Source organism: Lacerta agilis, chromosome 17 (genome assembly GCF_009819535.1).
Source record: "Lacerta agilis isolate rLacAgi1 chromosome 17, rLacAgi1.pri, whole genome shotgun sequence".
Classification (NCBI taxonomy): Eukaryota; Metazoa; Chordata; class Lepidosauria; order Squamata; family Lacertidae; genus Lacerta; species Lacerta agilis.
In genome coordinates, this window is record NC_046328.1 from 34,983,786 (window position 1) to 35,004,785 (window position 21,000).

Consider the following 21,000-nt stretch of genomic DNA (forward strand, 5'->3'; position numbering starts at 1 on the left):
GAAGTCAAACGGACTTCCGGAATGGATTCCGTTTGACTTTCAAGGTGCGACTGTAGATAGATAGATACAGGTGAAACTCGAAAAATTAGAATATCGTGGAAAAGTCCATTTATGAAAGCAATTGTTTTCATTAGCTACTGGGGTTTAATATATGAGATAGACTCATGACATGCAAAGCGAGATATGTCAAGCCTTTGTTTGTTATAATTGTGATGGTTATGGCATCAAGCTGATGAAAACCCCCAAGTTGAGATTCTTAATTTGGTTTTCTCATCAGCTGTACACCATAATCATCACAATTATAACAAATAAAGGCTTGACATATCTCGCTTTGCATGTCATGAGTCTATCTCATATATTAGTTTCACCTTTTAAGTTGAATTACTGAAAGAAATGAACCTTTGCAGGATATTCTAATTTTTCGAGTTTCACCTGTAGGTAGGTAGGTAGATAGATAGATAGATAGATAGATAGATAGATAGATAGATAGATAGATACCGGTAGATAGGAAATGGCTGGTTTAGGGGCCTGGGTGTTTTCAGTGGCACAGTATTCTAGCCGAAAGTTGGAGTTGGGGGCCTCTGAGAACTGTGAAATGGACTTGTTGGAAATGAGGACCAGACTACTTCTCGAACATATTGTTCCAATTCTAACTTTTGTTTATGATTTGCTATTGTCCTGGGTGTTACATGACCGTATTTTGTATTATAGTTTGTGTTTTTTGAAAGGGAGTGTGACGTATGTATTTATTCTTGCGAAGCTGCCTTAATGCCATTGGTCCACCTCTGTAAGTAGCTGTAGATGGGGGCGAGGGGGTTGCGGCAAGGATTAACCCCTTCAAAGGAACAGGGATGGATTTAGGTTTGATGAGGCCCTAAGCTACTGAAGGTGATGGGGCCCTTTATATGTCCAGCTGTCCTTTGTCAACCACAAATTGTCGCTGTTTTTTGTGTTGAATATATGCTACATGGTAATTTATGGACCTAATAGTTATCTAAAGCCATTTGCACGTTACAAAATATGTATTTTGCATGTTCAGACCATATAACCTTACCCCCAAATAAATTCAGACAAGACTCAATTTTTTGGTTTGGTTTTTGGCAGAATTTAGGTCACAACTTTATTGATTAAAGCAAGGGATTGGTTGCATAGGCACTGGTTCAACCAGCTCCCTGCTCCACAGGTAGCGCTGACCCAGGGTTCCAGCATAGGTCAGCCAAGGGTGAACACCTGGATAAGAGGAAAGCTGGGGACATGCTCTATCCACCACCCAGATGTCCCCCTGGACTCAGGCACAGGCACAACCCCTCACAGGGTTGACCAAACCATTGAGTCCCTGGATTCCTTTAACGGAATACCCTTCGCATAGGGATGGCAAGAACATTCCCCCATCCTTATCATCTGAACCAGAGCCTATCCGCAACCTTACAAGTTGTGACGGTTTGCTACATGGCAGGCAAAACCCAAATGGCAACAGCCAATCAGCCAAGTGGGGAAAATTCCTGCCGTGCCCCTGTCCCAATGACACACGACGGCATAGCAAGGTCAAGCGCACAAGCCCTAAAAGTAGGGAGAGGTGGGCGGGTGTTCCGATGCACGAGCCGAAAGAGGAAGCTCTGGGTCACATGCATGGGTATTTGTAGGTCCCTCGATCTGTTTAGCTTGCACCCCATTGGCCAGATTGAACCCTGCATCGAGGGACGTACCGATTGGCTGTCAATCATACCCACTCACAACACAGGGGTTTGGTTGCCAGGTCTTGCCACAATACATACCCTCTTGAAGGGAGGACCCGATTTATCAAAGTAATTGTTGAACTGAAGTACAATTAAGAAGAAGTATATTAATAGTGATGGGACCCAGGTGGCACTGTGGGTTAAACCGCAGAGTCTAGGGCTTGCTGACCAGAAGGTCGGCGGTTCGAATCCCTGCCACGGGGTGAGCTCCCATTGCTCGGTCCCAGCTCCTGCCCACCTAGCAGTTCGAAAGCACGTCAGAGTGCAAGTAGATAAATAGGGACCGCTCTGGTGGGAAGGTAAACAGCGTTTCTGTGCGCTGCTCTGGTTCGCCAGAAGCGGCTTTGTCATGCTGGCCACATGACCCGGAAGCTGTCTGCGGACAAACGCCGGCTCCCTCGGCCTATAGAGCGAGATGAGCGCCGCAACCCCAGAGTCGGATACGACTGGACCTGATGGTCAGGGGCCCCTTTACCTTTTATATTAGTAGTGAAATAATTTTTAAGCTCTAACTTAAAATGATGTAGGTTTTATTTTATTTGTTTTTTTATCTTATATTTTAGAAATGGACTTCCAGGTTTTTTCCCCCCTTTAATTTTTTTTTTGGGGGGGCAAGAGAGCGGGGCCCTAAGCTATACCTTGTTTAGCTTATATGTAAATCCGGCACTACAAAGGATACAAACATGCATGTGGGTATCGGGTTCATCATTGTCACCCTCGGGCCCTACCTACATCCCCAAGCAAGGTTGTGCTATTGTGTTAATGTTGGAGGCGAGTCCAGGAAGAAGTCTTCAGTCCAGCACAGGGGTAGGCAACCTGAGGCCCGGGGGCCAGATGATGCCCAATCGCCTTCTCAATCCAGCCTGCAGATGGTCCGGGAATCAGCGTGTTTTTACATGAGTAGAATGTGTCCTTTTATTTAAAATGCATCTCTGGGTTATTCGTGGGGCGTAGGAATTCGTTCATTTATTTATTTTTTCAAAATATAGTCTGGCATGTTAGGATATTCGTACAGACCGAGCTGCAAAAGCAGCAGCGAGGCTGGTATGACTTGTGTTTTTCCCACGAGAAAGACAGCTGTTTTGTCTGCTTTCTCAACCATGTGATGTTACTGTATATCTTTACTTTCACTTTCAGTTCTGGCTCAAGAGAGAGATGCTAGATGCGTTATGCACAGCTCTGACTTACTGAGCTGGCAAGCGGAGACATGCTCTGCATCTTATCTACAATAAAATAGTTTAGCCTTAATGGCTTGTGTGTGTTGTTCTTCACGCCGGGGAACAATCGCATATCAATGTGCCACTGGAATCGAGTAGCCAGGAATGCACTCAGGCTTCGTCCCTGCCTGGGGGGTCAGTCTCACAACTTGCCCCGGGCGGGACGTTGGTCTGATGGAAGGTGGACCGGCCCACGGCTGAAAAAGGTTGCTGACCCCTGAATCCAGCAGATACAGAGACTTCCAAAGAGGGGAGGAGAGAGAAGCTTTTGGCTTCTGAGTCAAAATTACTGCCTTTTGCTGTGGGTCTCTCTAACCACAGAACAGGGGCAGGCAGTGTGTTGCCCTGCCCTCCAGATGTTAGGCTACCCATCCTATTATCCCTGGTGGTTGGTCAAACTGGCTCCCGAGTCCAATGGGAGGAGTTGCTCTTATTGTTACCTGTTGTGACACTATCTCACCCTTCCTCCCAGGGGAGCCCAGGATGGCAGACAACAACATAGCAAAACAATGCACTTTTTTCATTTATTTAAAATGAAAAGCATATTTAAAGCATTGCAATCATTCAGTAACTTCTGAAGAGAACCACATTGACGACCCAAGCCATGCAAAATATAACCTACCTGAAACATGAACCAAGTGTTTTGCTCTTTTTTATTTATGTTCAAAGGAAATGCTGTTGTACTTTGTATTGGTTAATAAACTCATTTGTTTAATTATCTGGTGCCTTCTGATGTGGAGCGGGGACTCTGCCAAGCTGCATCTCATTCCAGGCCTGCATGGTCCCCAGTTTACTGAAATAGTAGACTTCATCCTGGAGGCGACTTGGGTGGGCAGAGATTAAATGCTAGCAGAGTTGTAATAGCAGCCTTACTAAAATAGCCTCCTTCCTCTTTGATGTGCAATAGCTGTACATTTTGCCTCCAGCGTTGGAGGTAGTTATCCGGTCATTAGGATATTTTATGGCATATGCCTGTTGTCTTTCTCCATGGGGTTTTCTTGGCAGGGATACTGGAGTGGCTATGACCTGTCCATCTTGGGGGAAGAAATAGAGGCAGTGAGAGATTTTACTTTCTTGGGTTCCATGATCACTGCAGATGGTGACAGCAGTCACGAAATTAAAAGACACTTGCTTCTTGGGAGGAAAGCAATGACAAACCTAGACAGCATCTGAAAAAGCAAAGATATCACTTTGCCGACAAAGGTCCGTATAGTTAAAGCTATGGTTTTCCCAGTAGTGATGTATGTGGGAGCTGGACCATAAAGAAGACTTATTGCTGAAGAATTGATGCTTTTGAATTATGGTGCTGGAGGAGACTCTTGAGAGTCCCATGGACTGCAAGTAGATCAAACCTATCCATGCTTAAAGAAATCAGCCCTGAGTGCTCACTGGAAGGACAGATCCTGCAGCTGAGGCTCCAATACTTTGGCCACCTCATGAGAAGAGAAGACTCCCTGGAAAAGACCCCGATGTTGGGAAAGATTGAGGGCACAAGGAGAAGGGGATGACAGAGGATGAGATGGCTGGACAGTGTTTTCGAAGCTACCAACATGAGTCTGACCAAACTGTGGGAGACTGTGGAAAACAGGAGTGCCTGGCGTCCTCTGGTCCATGGGGTCACGAAGAGTCGAACACGACTAAACAACAACAACAACAACATGGCATATGCCAGCTGATGCAATCAGACAACCATCTAATAAGATGGTGTCCTCAAGGGCCTTAAAGTTCAGTTCAGTTGGCTTTGGGCCAACAGGATCCTCCAGATAATAGCCAAAAAAAGTGACCCACCTAGCACAGCATCCTGTTCTCACAGTGGCCAGCCAGATGCCCAAAAGAGAAAGCTGTAAGCAGGACCTGAGCAGCTCTCATGTGTTGCCCAGCAACTGGTATTCAGAAGCATTACTGCCTCTGGCTGTGGAGTCAGAGCTTAGCCATCCTGGCTGGTAGCCATTGATAGCCTTCTCCTTCGTGAAAATACTGCATCTCTCTTTGTGTTTCTTGCACAGTGGCGGAGGCCGCACAACCATTTTGTGCAGCAAAAAAAATGCCACGCTGCTGCTTGATTCTCCTTACGCAAACTGAACATGCCAAACCCATCTCTGAATTTTAAGAAGCTTAATTTTGCTGAATTCCTGCTGGCTCCCACCTTGACGGGAAGATCTGCCTTTTCCATCCCCTGTGTTACTGCTGGAGAGATTCTCTTTTTGTAAGAAATGCATAGTTGCTGCTTACGCACGGTGTGTTTTATGGGGGAGCGGCCATGCTTTGCTGGGTCACATTTTCATGTTGTTATGAGAATTATAAGCTCTAAGATACAAAATAAATGTTCATAAATGTACCAAACACATACATAAATATATAAACCACATGTCTGAAACAGTACAGGAAAACAGTCCTGAAACCATTTTGACTCTCTCGAATTGACCTCAAATGTTTCTTTGCAAGGAGGAAGGAAATAGGAAAACTCCCCATTGTCTCTTTGCTCACAAATCCTGCCTTAAGGGCATATCTGTGTATGAACAGGGTGAGGATTCAGGAACTGAGTATTTACCATCACAAAAGAATAGCCCAGAGTGGCTGGGGAGACCCGGCCAGATGGGCGGGGTATAAATAATAAATTATTATTTATTATTATTATTAATAGCCAAGATGCCCAGGTAAAAGCAATCAGTGACCATTATCAGGTATCCTGGCAGACAGGTTTTCTGCTGTAGACCGCCTCCTTCTGTGATGGATGGATGATGTATGGGGGGGAGTGGCCTTGAGCTACATGGGAGGCAATTTTCAAATGTCTATATAAGAGCTTGCACACCAATGTTCTGGGTTCCTCCTCCCTCCTGCGTGGGAGGGTGAGCACCCTGTCACAACAGTTTAATAAAGATCAGGCTTACTAGCTGCTTTGCTTCTCAATATTCTCTGGTTGGCCTCTGTTATTCTCTCCTACAGATAGAGAACCTACATAAGGACTCTATGCGGGCTCTTGGGTACAGAAAAGGACCAGTTTATCTTATAACAATGTGTACCAGTGTGGTGTAGTGGTTAAGAGTGGTAGACTCACAGTCTGGTGAACCGGGTTCGCGTCTCCGCTCCTCCGCATGCAGCTGCCAGGTGATCTTGGGCTAGTCACACTTCTCACTTCACAGAGTGTTTGTTGTGGGGGAGGAAGGGAAAGGAGAATGTTAGCCGCTTTGAGACTCCCTAGGGTAGTGATAAAGCGGGATATCAAATCCAAACTCTCTCTCTCTCTACCATGAGCAAAACCTCTTCCTCTTTTCCCCGTCCAGCTTCCTCATCCAAATTTAGAAAAGCTGACCTTTTTTTAAATGTAACAGATTAGGAAGCAAAAAAGAGGAGCGATTTCAGCATTTATAGAGCATGCATCTGTTCAGTCAGGGGGTGGCTGTGGACTAGTTTCAGTCTGAATAGATGAGCAAAACCTTTCGCTCTCAAACTCACACCCGACCCCATCGAGATTCTTCCTTTCTTACAGAACTCAGAACACCTAAGTTTCTTTTTAGCAAAGGAAATCTCCCCTCGTGTTCATGACACATTGACCAGCTGCTCAGTAGTTGTTGTTTTTGGGCTTGTTTTAGCCCAAATAGATTCTCTCTATCTGTCTCTGTGTACTTCCTCTCCAGAAGTCAAATTATTATGACCTTAAGCCTTCTCTTTCCAAACACAATCGCCTTGACATCGGTTTCCCCAGCCCCCTCAAATTGCAGTTGCAGAGACACCATCAGAAGGTCAGCCAGGGGGTTGTTAAATCTTGCTCTCTAGCCCCATAACCCAGATGGACTTCTTTTCAATTCAGCTGCAATTCCTAGCCTGCTTCTGTCTTTTCTGCTTTAATAAATAGGTCTTATATTTGCAAATATGCTTGTGTGGGTGTGAATTATTAGCACATCTGAGTCCAGGGCAGTTGGGGTCCAGAACCTCTGGTGTTAAATATTCACATTTTTAAGACGTATATAGGAAAAGCCAAGGAACAGATCTGATTTCGCACGTTGATGGTTTTCCTGCTCTGCGGGGAGACTTGCTATTGCTGTGGGGTGTGGGTTTTCTGTGTTGTTTGTTTGTTCTTGCCAACTGCGAGATGCTAAGCAGCCCACAAACTGAGAAGACCCTGTGGTTTTGACATCCTGGCCTCTCCTTCCGTGCCTGCACAGATAAAGACTGGAGCTCAAAACACACAACTCAGATGTTGCCTGGTGCCACAGGGGAGCACCTCACATGGGATCCAATCTGGACTACTGCAAAGCGCTGCCCGTAGGGCTGGCTAGCGCAGAGCTTGGCAGCTAGGCTGGTAGGTGGGAGAGCCCAATGGGACAGTTCAGTGCCAGTCCTGAAAGTGCTGCAATGTTTTCCATTCGAGGTTTTCCATACAAGCATAGAAAGCCCCAAATGGCTTGGGACCCCAATCCCTTTAAAAAGCACTTTCCCCTATATCAACCACTTCAGACCCTGGAAGAGAGAAAGGTTTTAAACTGTTGTTGTTGTTATTGTTGTCGTTGAAATGTTTGAAATGCCTTCTCAGTGACGTTTGTGCAATCACTTCCCTGGTAGAGTGTGTCTGTCTCCCTCATTACTGATATTCAATAGAGATTTAAAAGCCTTCCTGCACAACCCAGGCATTTGGCAATTGTTCCTGGCAATCTTGAGGTCGCAGGTTAAGGGAAAGCTTTTGAGCTGCTTTTAGAATGCTTTTCAAATTTGTATTACAGGTGTGTTTGCTACTCCAGGCCCCTTCAGGGAGAAGGGCAGGATCGAGATTTAATCAACAAATCAATGGTAAAAGGTAAAGGTAAAGGACCCGTGGACGGTTAAGTGCAGTCAAAGGCGACTATGGGGTTGTGGCGCTCATCTCGCTTTCAGACTGAGGGAGCCGACGTTTGTCCACAGACAGCTTTCCGGGTCATGTGGCCAGCAAGACTAAACCGCTTCTGGCACAACAGGACACCAGGGCGAACGTTGATGCTGTTTACCTTCCCGCCGCAGTGGTACCTATTTATCGACTTGCACTGGCGTGCTTTCAGACTGCTAGGTTGGCAGGAGCTGGGACAGAGCAACAGGAGCTCACCCCATCGCAGGGATTCGAGCCGCTGACCTTCTGATCAGGAAGCCCAAGAGGCTCAGTGGTTTAGACCACAGCGCCACCCACATCCCTAACAACAAATCAGTAAGTAATGGCCGTTGCAGGGATAATCAGATGATGTGCATAAAGAGCTCTGGCACACCTTAAATATACTGTTGTGGGTTTGGAGGGTCTGTATTGATGGTGCCCTTCCAGTTGTCAGGGTTCTGTACTCAATGAGGGTTAGAATCTAATAGATGGGGAGGTTGCTGAACTGGTCAGAAACCAGGTAAGACAAAGCTGGCTACTTGAGTGCCTTCATTAGCATCTCCAAAGAATGAGCTCAGTTGCAAGAGCTACAACTAAGTGGTAGGGCCCTGCAGGCTAATGGATGGGCCTTTCCTCTGCCCCTCTCCTAGCTGGTGGGTAGGAGAACAAAAGCCATCTGCATGTTTCCATTGGGAGGAGCATAGAAAGAAGGTGTCCTTCAGTTTCAGTTACAGGTAGGTAGCCGCGTTGGTCTGCCGTAGTCAAAACATAATAAAAAAATTCCTTCCAGTAGCACCTTAGAGACCAACTAAGTTTGTTCTTGGTATGAGCTTTCGTGTGCATGCATGCATCTGAAGAAGTGTAAATGCACACAAAAGCTCATACCAAAAACAAACTTGGTTGGTCTCTAAGGTGCTACTGGAAGGATTTTTTTTTTAATTTTTTATTTTGTCCTTCAGTTTGTTAAACCTCCTTAGGTAACATGGACAATAAATCAAATAGCAAGAAGACCAGCGAGAAAACTCTTGCAACAAAAAATACTTCAGGATCCAAACAGGCGAAAAGGTTTTTTTTTTTTTTAAAGAAAAAAGCCTTAAAACATTTCTTAATCATTTCTTCAGTGTGTGAGCTCAAATGTCATTTGGGAGGGGGGCTCCCAAGCTGAGGCACCACCCTTTGTGGCAAAGGACTCATCTACTAAGACTCTGGGACTTTCCAAAAGCACACACGCAAAAACCAGGAACCAGGAATCACATCCGGTAAGATCATTCCAGGCTTCTAATTCACCAGAACTGGCCTCTCCTCCCCCTCTTTGCAAGAGAGCCAGTGTTACGCATATTTCTCCTGTCTCTGCAAATGATGATAAGATAGCAGGTTCCGCTTCAACAGCAGGGGGAATTGAACTAGACAAGTAAACAGTTGTCTGTGTGAAGGGGATAGGGAGCAGATGAGAGTGACTGTGGCTAAGAAAATGTTCAGTCATTCAGTCATGTCCGACTCTTCGTGACCCCATGGACGAGAACACGCCAGGCACGCCTGTCTTCCACTGCCTCCCACAGTTTAGTCAGACTCATGTTGGTAGCTTCGAGAACAATGTCCAACCATCTCATCCTCTGTCATCCCCTTCTCCTTGTGTCTTTCCCAACATCAGGGTCTTTTCCAGGGAGTCTTCTCTTCTCATGAGGTGGCCAAAGCACTGGAGCCTCAAATTCAGGATCTGTCCTTCCAGTGAGCACTCAGGCCTGATTTCTTTAAGGATGGATAAGTTTGATCTTTTTGCAGTCCATGGGACTCTCAAGAGTCTCCTCCAGCACCATAATTCAAAAGCATCAATTCTTCGGCGATCAGCCTTCTTTATGGTCCAGCTCTCACTTCCGTACATTACTACTGAGAAAACCACAGCTTTAACTATACGGACCTTTGTCGGCAAGGTGATGTCTCTGCTTTTTAAGATGCTGTCTAGGTTTGTCATTGCTTTCCTCCCAAGAAGCAGGCGTCTTCTAATTTCGTGACTGCTGTCACCATCTGCAGTGATCATGGAACCCAAAAAAGTGAAATCTCTCACTGCCTCCATTTCTTCCCCTTCTATTTGCCAGGAGGTGATGGGACCAGTGGCCACGATCTTAGTTTTTTTGATGTTGAGCTTCTGACCATATTTTGCGCTCTCCTCTTTCACCCTCATTAAAAGGTTCTTTAATTCTTCCTCCCTTTCTGCCATCAAGGTAGTATCATCAGCATATCTGAGGTTGTTGATATTTCTTCCGGCAATCTTAATTCCGGAAAATGGGGAAGCTGCAAATACCTCTCAGTTGTGGGAAAACTGGGGTGTCTCTGAGTGGCTCCAGGAAGGAGCAACCGCCTTTCTGCAAATATACAGTAATTCTGCTGGCCCCACAGCTTTTGCTTATCTTACCACAAAGTTGTTAATGTGCCAGGAGTGATAGAACGGAATGGAGTGAACAGGAGTCAGATTGCCAGTGCAGCTGCCCAGAGCAATTTAGACTGCAATAAACTATATGGCAAAATAATAATTAAGGGTGGAGATTATCAGGAGAGCAAACAGCAGGTGTCCAGGTGGGGAACATTCAGTTGGAAGGTGTGTCCGAATAGCAGTTGCTGGAAACCACAGGGAGGGTACAGCTGCTCTTGGGCTCGAATCCTGCTTGTAAGCCTCCTAAAAGAGACATCTGAGGTTGGCGAGTTGTGAGAAAAGGATGGGTCATTGGCCACCATCCTGCAGACTCATCTTATGGCATTCATTCCAAAGGCTGCCATTGGTCTTTGGAAGCCCGCACTGTGAACCACTTGCTTTGGAAAGCTTTAGACCTCATCTCCCTGCGGTTTCCAGCAGCTGCTCTTCAGACACATTACTGCCTCTGACCAGGAAGGAGACCCTCAGAGGCTTTGCAGGTGCCAGGAGAAGATCTCGAGGTCACGACTGCACCCTTGGGTGCCACACCGGTGACCCAAACCTTAAGGAACCTTGTTACATGCCACCCCAACCTCCGAGAGGTGAAGGGACTCCAGCGGTTCCAAGCAGCTTCCTAGATCCAGTTTCCTTGGAATGAAGGCTACCTGAGGCTGGAACAGAGGCCAGCAGGGACTGTGGTGTCTTCAGGATATATATTTTTATTTACACACCTGTGCAACCTGAGCATAAGATGGAGAAGCTCACAGCACTAACACCCCCCAAAAATGTCTGTGCGTCACAACTTAGGATCCAGCACAGAGCAAACATGTCCCTGTGTCTCCAGCTTCCTGCCTCCTTGCAGCCCAGCTCTCTCTCTCTCAATCTATCTGGCTTTTGTTCTCCTACCTAGCAACTGTCAGGCTTCAGAGAATCAGCTTCCTCCCCCGTGGCAGTAGATAAGAAGATCAAATGAAAGGAACAGCTTACCACTTAGAAACTTTAATCATCACAGCGAGAGAACAAAGAACACATCTCCTAGAATGGCGGTGCTCTCAATTAAGGGTCACCCCCCTTCTGACCCTATTAATCTACATCACTCCTACACCTTGTAATCTGAGCCTGTAACCTCTGCGCTTTCTGTTCTGACACTTTCTGAGCTCTCTGTGACTTTGGAGACGGGGGGGGGGGGTTTGAATGCTGTCCAGAGACTGTGATTCTGTTGACTTTCTCTCTCTCTTCTAGTGTTTCTTCTCCTAGCTTTCCCCATCCAATATCTCCCAGCTTCTGCCTTCTGAGCTATGCCCCTCTGCAAACCACCGTTCCAAATCTATACAGTGGTACCTCTGGTTACGAACGGGACCCGTTCCAGAGGCCCACCCGTATCCCGAAAATTTCATAACCAGAGGACCACTTCTGGACACGCACACAGCACCACAGAGCGCTTCTGCGCATGCTTGAAATGTCACGGTCCGGGTTACAGGCAGTTGGAGTCCTGGCTCGGTACGTCGGGACCAGGGTAGAGGTCGGGAAGCAGGAAGCAGCAGTCCAGGAGTCAGGATGCCAAGGGTCCAAGAGTCAGGAAGCCGAAGCACAGCTAGGTGGGTAGCGTGTTGCTGTGGCAGAGGGAAATACTGGTCTTATATACCCCTCCCAGCCCTTGCAATCAGGTGCTATGAGTCTTCTGTTAAGCCTCACCTGTACGGCCGCACCTTGCCCTTCCAGGCCAAACTCAGGAAGGCCCCAGTCCTGCGAGACCCTACCAGTCACAGGGCCTGGCTCCTGCACGCACTCCTGACATGAAGCGGCAAACCCACTTCCGGGTTTGCCGCGTTCGCAACCCAAAAATTACATTGCTCGGAGGTAACGTAACCCGGGGGGGTCCACTGTACTGTCCTCCTGCTCTTGGGAATATTCAGGATCAGGATCGGGGGAGGGGGTGGCTCCTGTGGCGGAATAATGCCTGCTGATGATTCAGGTTCATCATGGGTTAACCTATCACTCCCATGTTAGGTAGGTGTTCCCTGGGAGGCGGAGCTAGTTGGCGTTCTAAAAGGAGGGGGAACAACCGTTAAAAGGCAGTTGGGGGTTTGGCAGTTGGGGGTGGAAGGTTAGAGAGAGAGAAAAGGAGAGGTTAGGCTTTGGGGAATGGGAGGAAAGGTCATTCCCATTGCTAAAGGGATGCAGGAAATATTATAACAAAGCTGAATTACATGAGAAGAAGATTTGTACCAGTAATAACCCGAGACATCCATGTTTTCTAGTTACCTAATAAAGTTAAATGTGTGTTAAACGTTCGTTGACTCTGGCTGTGTATCAGTACCTTAAGAGGTGTGACTGAGAGGAGAGAACAAAGCTTTCCTGTGGAAGAGGAAACTGTTTGCTTATTCTCCTGTCATACAGAGGGCTGGACAGTGAAGCCAAGTGTGCCACTTGTTTGCCTAAAGGGAAGGCAAACTGCAGTAGTTGGGAACCCTGTTAGGGAGATCCCATAGGTGGCAAGAGGTTTTCAAACGTAGAGCCCTGAGGTACCCCAGAGACAACTCCCGTATGAACACTGAAGGATTCATCCTAGTTGTCAGTGAAACCTAGGGAGTGTCTCTGTTGAGGAAGTATTGGGGGAGGGGGAAATAGGATCCCTCACAGCTCCCACCACTCTTCCTCAGTGCAGCCCTCCTCAGCACGATCCCTGACATCAACAAGGTGAGGGGACAGGAGAAAGGCCCACCCATTAGCCTGCAGGACGCCATTACCTAGGTGCAACTCTTGCAACCCGGCTCTTTCTTTGGGGGTGCTGATGAGGGCATTTAAGTGTCCAGCTATGGTCATTGTCTTATAAGTTCAGCAACCTCCTCCTCTGCTGGATTCTAACCCTCACCAGGTACAAGACTCCAAGAACAGGAAGGGACTCGGGCATCTTCTAGACTGACCCAACTCCCCTCACACACACACCCCAAGAAAAAACCCCTACAACATCATGTTCTGCTGAGGTGCTTCTCCTTTTAATGCTGCTGCTGTCTTAAACAAACCCAGACACTTTTCTGCTCAGAGGATGACGACTGCTGAAATCTAACTTGGAACTGAAGGGAAGGAGAATGGCAGAAGTCCAGCTGAGCTGAACTGGGGTATTTTGGGTAGGGCTGCACAGATGGAATCTCCTGCGTTTGAAAAACAGGAAGGCCATCTTTGGGTCAGGATTGAAAGGAAGCACGAAGCGAAGGGAGGGAAATTTGCAGAACACTGGATTCACAGCTGTGAATCAGGAGAAAATGAAACTCACACAAGAGCTTGGTTTTAAAAGTGTTGCTATTGGCAAGGGAAGCCATGAATGAAAACTTTTTTCAAAGAGGGCCAGATCTGATGAAGTGAACATGCGTGAGGGCTGACCATGACCCCTTTTTTTAGGATTGAATTTGTTGAACTTTTTTAAGGATTGCAGTTGTTGAGCCTTTTGGGGGATTTTAGCCCAGGAAATAAACTGGCACAGGGGCAGGATTAAACCGACCAAAGGGCCAGATTAGGCTCCCGGGCCGGACTTTGGACATGCCTGACTTAGGGTCAGTGAACTTCAGAAATCACCTGCTCACAAATGGATTCCCCCCCCCCCTTTTCTTCCCTGATCAGCTTCAGGGGTACCACCCTCTCTCTCAGCTAGACATTTAAAAGAGGAAAGGTCTCCTCAGTGGCAGCGCCAGGATTGGAGAATTCTTCTAGATCCCCTCTCTTCTCTGGCAGATTTCAGTTGGGCATTCATTGCATCACTGAAAAAGATGGACCACTCGCATTAAAGTTGCATCTTCCGATTTATACCGATGGAGGCAAACTTAAAAGCTGGTATCAAAATTTAACTAGAAACCCAAAACACCTCGCCTTGGTAGGGAAGACTGCAAACTGCATGGCATCTCATTTTACTGCCCAGGTTCTGGCAACTCACCTTGCCCCTTTCTAAAATGTATTTATTGGTGTGCGTTTTTCTTTTAGTACCAAAGGATAAATCCTACCAAAGAATAAAATATAATAAAACTGGGATTAAGGGTTTTTCTCATAACGGTGGAGGTTGTGTGTGCTGTGTCCCATTGATGTAGCAGTGGTGGCACTTGCCCTTCTGATAGAAAATGCTCTGTGTTGGTGTCAAAAAATGGGGTGTGTGTGTGTCAAGGAGGTTCGGTTGGCGGGGAAGTGAGAAATATCCCTCTTTTCACTGGAGGGCTGATGGAGGGAACGTTATTGCCCTTCTTCCGATGAATGTGCAGCTCTAGAGCTTTGTTTCGAAGGCACTTCTTCTCAAGAGGATACCAAGGTCTTTGCCGTGAACCGAAAAGTTCCCAAAGTGCAGACAGCTATGATGTAGCTGCAAAGATCCTGACCCTCACTTCTGCAAACCCAACCGCGGGGCTGCTGAGCAAGGCTGAGACCTTGAGGCCTCTTCTGGTTTCTCACCCCTCTCACGCCTGAAGGCCACCACCTCTCAGCAGCCACAAGTAGGCTACCCTCTGACCACGACGCCCACATGAGAGGCTCGGCCGTCGCCTGGAGCAGCCGAACGGTGCAGATGTCTCCATCCTCCGCTCTCGCGTTGGCAAGGCGGCAGGCCGGGAGGATGTCTGCGGAGAGGAGAGAGGCAGTGCAGTTTGACCTAAGTTCTTGCAACCGATTGCTGAACACCGAAGGCTAGCGGGGGTGCTTTTTGCGATGTGTTTTCAGCTTTTTATGAGAATAGAGAGAGAGCATTCCCACCCCACCCCCTTCGCTTTGAGCAGAGACGGCTGCCTTGCTTTCATTTCAGATTCAAAGCTTCCTCGTAAGAAAACCTTCCATACTGAGCAGAGGTTTTAGGAAGGCCAGGTGGTACCCAGTGCGGAAAATTTCTTGTCTCCCCCCCCCCCCCCTGCAAAAATGGTTTTACATTCTTTCATATTTTCTTACAAAGGAATAATAACAAGTAATAATAATAATAATAATAATAATAATAATAATAATAATAAACTTTTATTTATATCCCGCCCTCCCCGGCCGAAGTCGGGCTAAGGGTGGCTAACATCAGATACATAACATTGGTATAAAATCAAACAATAATTAAATTACCTCCTAAAAACATCTCAAAATCAAATTAAAGTCTAATTAGATGGCTTTACACAGGGTTGGGGTTGGGAACAGTAAGTGCTCCACTGAACTGAAATTTCAGCCTTCGCGACATAGGAAAACAGCCAAGTAAACAGCTATTTTGGTGGAGGAGGGTCAAAATATTAACCGATATGCATGAAATTTCATCTATAGCTATATAATCCATAGTATAGTAAGATAAGACCTTTGGAGCAGGCATTTTAAAAAAAAGTTTTTTTATGAACCGCCCTAGTAGGGCACTAATTGTTCCTTGATAATTTGTCACCCCCTCCATTATGTAAACTGGGGCGCACCGCCCCCTATGCCCCCCACTTGCTATGCCCATTGTACTGAGCCCATGACCCTTTCCTACAAACAAAAGCAAGGTTTTCATCTTCATGGTCCTGAATAAAACATTGTTTTAAATAGGGAACTGTCTCACATTGTATCAGTCCATTGTTCTGAAGGTGCCAGGGATAAAACCTGGAATCTGCTTTGTATCGTACAGGTGCCTCACCACTAAGAACATAAGATCATCTTGCTGGATCAGGCCAATGGCCCATCTAGTCCAGCATCCTGTTCTCACAATGGCAGGCCCTCTGAGTGTCCCTATTTTCCAGGGTTTACTGTTCCAGATTTACAGAAACCGTCCCAGTTTCTGATATGATCCCGGAATGTCCCGCTTTTCCTTAGGACGTCCCAATTTTCATCTAAGAAATGTTGGAGGTTTTGCAATGGCCAGACAGATACTTCTTGGAAATGAGCAAGCAGGATCTGAGCATAAGAGCCATTTTTCCCTCCTTTGACTTCCAGCAACTGATATTCAGGGACACGGGTGGCGCTGTGGGTTAAACCACAGAGCCTCTTGGGCTTGCCGATCAGAAGGTCGGCAGTTCAAATCCCTGCAACGGGGTGAGCTCCCATTGCTCGGTCCCTGCCAACCTAGCAGTTTGAAAGCACAAAGTGCAAGTAGATAAGTAGGTACCGCTCCAGCGGGAAGGTAAACGGTGTTTCCATGCACCACTCTGGTTCGCCAGAAGCAGCTAAGTCATGCTGGACACATGACCTGGAAGCTGTACGCCGGCTCCCTCCGCCAGTAAAGCGAGATGAGCACCGCAACCCCAGAGTTGTTCGCAACTGGACCTAATGGTCAGGGGTCCCTTTACCTTTCCCTAACTGATATTCATAAGCATCGCTGCCTCCAGCTATGGAAACAGAGTAGAACCATCATGGCTAATTGTCCTCCTCAGATTTGTCCAATCCTCTTTTATAGCTACCCTAGTTGATGGTCATCGCTGGAGTGCCACAGTTTTAACTGTGAGCCGCATAAAGAAGTATTTTATTTTGTCTGCCCTGAATTGTTTAATGTTCAGATTCACCGGAGGTCCACGAGTCCTAGCACAAGAAATGTTGCTTCTATCAACAGTTCCTTATTTGGGGTAAAAACTGCTGGCCCTGTTTGTTTGTTTTTCGAAAACTCAGCTATTTATGCTTTGGTCATGAGTTTATGCTCATGACATCTTGGTCAGGAACCGAGTTTCTCCCCTGCTTACAGCCAACACAAAGATGATGATGAAACATAGACCACAGAGAGTTTTAACACCAGTCCTTGGTGGGGCTCACATCTTACATTCCTTTTATTTTTGGGTGGGAGGGAGTGTTCTTTTCTGCCTCCTGTTTTTTTACTCTCTGCCTCCTGTTTTTTTAACTAGTTACTGAGTCATACGTGGACCTGCCTTCTTATTGCACAGCTGCCAAGATTACAGTACTCAGAAATATTTAGTAAGGGCAGTGCCTTTTTCTGGAGGGATGCAGGGAGACGCACACCCCTAAACATTTTGTGAATCTAAGTTTGGCCTCATTGAGGGGCAGTATTTCTTTTTTTTTTTTTTTTTTTAAATTTTATTTAATTTTATTAAACAGCAAAATCATACACATAACTCAACAGAATACATAAAAATTCCAAAACACACACAGAAAAGAAACACACACACCTCTATATACAACCCGTACATATTTTAACAGTATTAAAAGAGTATTTCAATATGCCAGTGTGGTGTAGTGGTTCAGAGCTGTGGACTCGTAATCTGGTGAACCGGGTTCGCGTCTCCACTCCTCCACATGCAGCTGCTGGGTGACCTTGGGCTAGTCACACTTCTTTGAAGTCTCTCAGCCTCACTCACCCCACAGAGTGTTTGTTGTGGGGGAGGAAGGGACAGGCAGGGTCGTACCGAGCCACTCCGTCACCCGGGGCGGCAAACCCGGGGACCCAGCGGCAGCGCGTGTGCACAGCATCGCTGTGTCTGACGCACGCACCGTGCGTCATGCGTTAGACGCAGCACGTGTATGAAGTGCATGCAATGCACTGCACACGTGTGCTCCGCCATAGCTGCGTTGACAGGCGGGCGCTGATTGGGCTGTGGGGCGGAGCGGCCTCGCTCCGCAGCCTGCTCACAGGCCGCTGAGCAGGTTTGCGAGCAGGCTGCGGGGCAAGGCTGCTCCGCCCCGGGGCTCGTCCAGGGCCCGCCGGCGGGGTGGGGTGGGGCCAGCCCAAGTGTCACCCCCTCCCCTGGAACCCAGGGCGACCTGCCCCCTACGCCCCCCCTCACTCCGCCCCTGGGGAAAGGAGAATGTTAGCCGCTTTGAGACTCCTTCAGGTAGTGATAAAGTGGGATATCAAATCCAAACTCTTCTTCCATGCATAGGAAAATTGAAGTACCCCTAAACATTATTTTTAGAGGGGGGGGAGCACTGAGTAAGGGACTCTATAAGAAGCCTTTTTTCTTTTCTTTTCTTTCTTTTCTTTTAGGTTTTTAATTCTGAAAATGCAAAGGGGTGGTTAGAAGAAGGTATTTACATAGGGTTTTTGAATATTATGGTTGTATGCAAAGTGATTTTTAATTTATTTTTTTCTAAGCCGCGCAGAAAACCTCATTCTATGCAGCAGCATTCAAATGCCAACAACACAATTAAAGAAAGAGGAAAGAAAGAGGAATAAGTTTCACACTGTGACGTAATGCGCACATGTAATCTCTCCCCCCCCCCCTTAACATGATTTTGGTTATTTTTGCTACGGATTTGCAAATGCCAAAAGAGAAGGCTTGCAACAGGAGCACGGTGAAAATTTCTGGGACTTCACACAGAGAAGACACTTTACACACCTGGACTGAAGGTTGTGGTTTTAGTGGTTTCAGGGTTTCTCCGGTTAAGTTTTTTTATTGACATTTTGGGGAAACAGCTATAAGAAATACAAACAGAATAAACCGAGTAAATCTTGAGTAAACTCTTGACCCTTACCCAGCCATAGAAGGCATGCCACTTTGAGTTATTTGGGGGGGGGGAGTTCATGAAAGTCGGTCAGCATTTTGGTTCCCCTTATCCTGTTGTTGTTCAGTTGTTCAGTCGTGTCCGACTCTTTGTGACCCCATGGACCAGAGCATGCCAGCCTCTCCTGTCTTCCACTGCCTCCCGCAGTTTGGTCAGACTCACGTTGGTAGCTTCGAGAAAACTGTCCAACCATCTCGTCCTCTGTCATCCCCTTCTCCTTGTGCCCTCCATCTTTCCCAACATCAGGGTCTTTTCCAGGGAGTCTTCTCTTCTCATGAGGTGGCCAAAGTATTGGAGCCTCAGCTTCAGGATCAGTCCTCCCAGTGAGCACTCAGGGCTGATTTCCTTCAGGATGGATTGGTTTGATCTTCTTGCAGTCCATGGGACTCTCAAGAGTCTCCTCCAGCACCACAATTCAAAAGCATCGATTCTTCACCTTATCCTACAGTGCCCATATTTCAGTGCAATATTCCCCGATATTCAAAGGATTGCAAGCACTTTCCCTTGACTCCGTTCATTTTCAGATGCCATTTTTGCCAATGGGATCCATTTTGTACACACACACCCCTCTAATGCCACATTTCTTTTTATTTTATTTTGCACAGATATTTTGGCTGGAGAACTGCATTGCAAAATTTGGAGACGAGCATAAAATAATGATAATTCAAAATGCAAAGGCCGGTTTTAGTTTCGGTATTCGACTCATTCCAGGATGTGTGAGTTGGGTAGATAAGGGAGCTTCAGGCTAAAATAGAAACCAGACTGAGATTTTCCCTTCTCTAAACTCTAGGCAGGGAATCCCCTACATGCAGTGCTTTTTTCTGGGGGGACGCAGGGATACGCACACCCCTAAACATTTTGTGAATCTAAGTTTGACCTCATTGAGGGGCAGTATTTCAATACGAGTAGGAAAATGAGAGTACCCCTAAACATTTTTTAAAGAAAGAAAAGAGCACTGCCTACCTTTAACCCACATTCCTCGCAAACAAATGTAAAAGGGAGGTGAGTGGGTCTTTACATTGATTTTTTTCAATCTTTGCTAACCCTGTGACTCACATTCCTTTTCTTGGTGGTTAATAATAAGAAGAAGAAAAATGAAGTTTTTCGTCGTGTATATCTGCTGGAAAATGTAAAGGCATTTCCTCCCTTTCCGGACCACAACTTTCAGTCTGACTCAGTTACCTGAACCTGAAGCAGTTGCTAACTCTCTTAAGCAGGGCTTATCGGAAAGCAAGAAGGTAGTCGTCTATCGTGAGGGTGAGGGCTCAGGCCTGGGAACCAGATGTGGCCCCCTAGGCTACTCTGGCTGCCCCTTGACCCTCTCTCCACACCACGTCTCTCACTTTCCCTGCTTTGTACCCTCCTGGGAGTCTTTTTTAACCATCACACTTCTGCGTGTGGTGAGTGGGGTGTTGCAACAATTCCTTGAATAAAGATCAGGCTTACTAGCTGCTTTGCTTCTCAATATACTCTGCTTGGCCTCTGTTATTTCCTCCTACCGATAAGGAACCCACTTAAGGACTCTGTATGGGCTCTGGAATACCCCATAAGGGAAAAGGAGCGGTTTTTCTTGTAACACCGATGTTGTTAGGGGTCTTTTTTTTTTTGGAGGGAGAGCCAGGACACCCCTCAGCAAAATAGGAGACTGAGGGTGTAAACTCCCTTCAAATAATCCTTCAATCAAAACTGAAACTTCGAGTACTCCCAAAAACAAAAACAAAAAAAGGTCTATCCAGAAATAAAATGGTCCATTCAGCAGAGATCACAAGATGCTGACTGACCTTTCAAGTGAATCTCAAACTTTCCCGGAGGAGTAAAAAAGCTGATTAGGAAGGGATTTTCAAGCCCACGGTAAATCTTCAAAAAGATCATTAGTCTTGAGTTACCCTTATTTCTACAAACTAAAGAGGAGGAGCTTTGAGTGGACGACAGACGATCTTTTGTTTTAAACAAGGATGACCAAAGCTAATGCGAATTCAATATGTTTTAACTGTTTTAATTCTGAATTTTAAAGTGTGATAACCTGCCCTGGGGCCTGCTGGTGAAGGGTAGGTAATAAAGTTCAAAATGATAATAATCAATGCATTATTATTATTATTATTATTACTACTACTACTACTACTACTACTACTATTTGCATGCAGTTCTGCCTAATGTACACACTTTGGCAAAGAACCACCCTGACAGAATGCATCACAAACAAATACTTATTTAGGCACAGTTTCTCTTGATGATACTATTTTTCTTTACACATATCGTTTGGATGGAGAACTGCACCACACAATTCGAGAAGGTGCCAATTTGGAAGGGTGGTTCTGCTTCGCATACCATTTCGGGAAGGGCAAATGAAACAGCTTTGGGGGAAAAATC